This window comes from Trematomus bernacchii, unplaced genomic scaffold (genome assembly GCF_902827165.1).
Source record: "Trematomus bernacchii unplaced genomic scaffold, fTreBer1.1, whole genome shotgun sequence".
Lineage (NCBI taxonomy): Eukaryota > Metazoa > Chordata > Actinopteri > Perciformes > Nototheniidae > Trematomus > Trematomus bernacchii.
In genome coordinates, this window is record NW_022987547.1 from 3,013,114 (window position 1) to 3,015,804 (window position 2,691).

Sequence of the window (2,691 nt, forward strand, 5' to 3'; positions counted from 1 at the left end):
AGGAGGGGAGAAGTTAAGTCTGCTTTTGGGAATATTTTTAAGACTTCATGTAGGATGGGTTGAGGAACATTAAGCTCATGTGAAAGGGGTCAGAGGAGGAGAGGATGACCAGGATGGCCCGGAGGATATGCATCGGCTCACATTACTGTTTGTGGGCAGTGAACAGAGGGAGGAGCAGTGCTGAGACGAGAGGATAGACACCATCTTCTGCGTGTCAGATGCAGGAGACTGGAAGTAGTAAATAAGAGACCAGATGAGATGCTAAAACTTTTCCAAGAAAGCCAGACTTAGGGGAATTTCCTCCCAGCTGCCCGAAGGCTTGTCCATTTGATTCGACCAGGTGGTTTACAGCCATGAGCAGGTGTGAGCAGATATACAAGCTTAGAGAAAAAGAAAAGGCCCAGGGGATATGAGGGCAAGTATAAATGTTGAAGTCAGCTGTAGGGAGTAAAGAGAGGGGAGCTGAGGACATTTGGAAGCAAATAAGTTATACTTTGTGTTGTTTGGGAAAACTAGTTTAGACAACAACACGGGAAGCTCCAGTAGAGGCCCGTAGCATGGCCGTCTTCTGTTCTCTTGTTCTTTTAGAAAAATGTCTCAATGATTCAGGAGACCTAGAAATAGACACAGCCGTGGAACATGCCAGGGAGTATAGATATTTATTGTTTCAGGACTGTCATCATAGGGCCATGAATTTCAATTTGTGCCTGTGGTTGTTTGTGATCTACTTACATTTTTAGAAATGCCCTCTATCCCTTTTCCTCATTCGATATTGGATGTCTCAATTAAGATGACAAATCTTGAGTTTGGCAGGGACCCAGCTAAAATCTTTTGATGCTCTTTTTATGTTTACAAAATCTAATAGTGAAGACAAAAGTCATTCTGTTCAGGGTTCTTAAGCATTACAGCAACCTCGATATAGCTGCAAGTGAACTCGGAAGATCCAAAATGGACAAATCTATATTTTCAGATCTTCTTGTGATTTGTAAAATGAACAGGTCACAATTGTGGCACCTAGATTTCATATCAGGGCACATTTGATCAAACTTATGGCAAAAAGACACAATATATTTTACTTTATCATATTTCCTATCACAAAAGGTTACAGATTTAATAATTTCTGCACCAGAAAATCTATGCAAAGTGGTAGAGGGAAACGTATTGTCAGTCTTATTCCTTTACCTCCTTTTTAATGTTTCTGTTCCACTGGTTAGTTTTTGCAATTTAGACTGTACTCGTGCTTTTCTTCCATTAACCATACATGCAAATCTCCCCAGTGAAACTGCAAGTTGTCAATTTCTCTGTGAATCTGTATCAAGTATGCAAACCTAATTCGCATTTATGCACTTAACCATGTGCGTCACAGTTTAACGGGAATCCAGTCGTTCACAATGAAATACCTTACTTTACTTTTCTCAACTTAACAGCTGGAGTTCAGCTGGTTTTCAGTGTATGATATTTATAATATTTATAAGAATATGTCGCACTAAGTATAGCTCTTATGCTGTGTTTACTCGCCATTCTTATATCTGTTTAAATGTTAGCCCAGTCGTATAACTCAGTTGTACTTCTGCATACTTAGTGTTGCTGTTGTTGGGCATTCCTAGCAGATTCACTTCGAGTAACCAGTCAATAAGGGACTCATGTGAAATTTTCGTATGTGAATTTCCTATCATTACTTCAACATCAGCTGCTTAGCAGCACTTTGTGACAACAATCCTGAGAAAACCCAAGGCCCCACCCGTTTCTTTGTTCCTAAAACTTTCCCTTTCTGATCCTTCCAAATAAATGAATGGATGACATTAATTCCTATTTTGATTTTTTGTGGCAGCCGTTCTACCATTCTGTAGTTTTCTATTTTTTATTTTATTGTTGGCAACATCTCTACAACCACATGACAGTCACAAGGGTTGATTTCAGCTGCCCTCTCAATAGTGGATTTTATTTATGTTCTCTCAAATCTCTCATCAAATTCCCCCTGTTGCTTAAATCATTCCCTCAATGAATATGTCCTCATGACCTGAAGATTTGTACACACAGTGATGTAAAGTAAATTAGGCAGAAATTATATAAGAAAAATAAGAATTTCAACACCAACAGCCTCAAAGTACGTCTGTTTGTATGTATGAAATTATGTTTAAAAATGTAACTCTGTGTGTAACAGAGAGGTACTAATCATGCTTTTAAGTTTTTTAAGTTAGTGGTTAAGGGTTGCCTAAACTTCTCTGCATAAATACTGCATTCAATAAAATAAAAAATATATTGTAATTTTGGATATTTACTTTTTAAAGACTAAGGATTGCAAAACAAAACTTTAGTTTTGGGACTGACATGTGGGGTCAGCTGGGGTTTATACACTAATTAGAGAGGAATCTGCCCGCTGTCACCTCATCACACATAGGCAAAGTTCATTCAGGAGTTTAATTGCATACTTCATGTCTGAGTTACTCTTGCCCGAGCGGCTTCATTGTATGGCGAGGACATTGGAACACTTTTTACGTCATGATTTTGTACGCAGTGTTTGGAAGCCAGGACTCCGGACAGTACGTCCTCTTCAGGTCGCGCAACATTGGATGCAGTTTAATTGTGAAGATCAGTTCCATGTTTCATCATCTGCTAAATGCTTATCCAAAACACATTTAAAGCACTTTTGACACAACCACCATCCAAAAACACATTCACTGCACCATG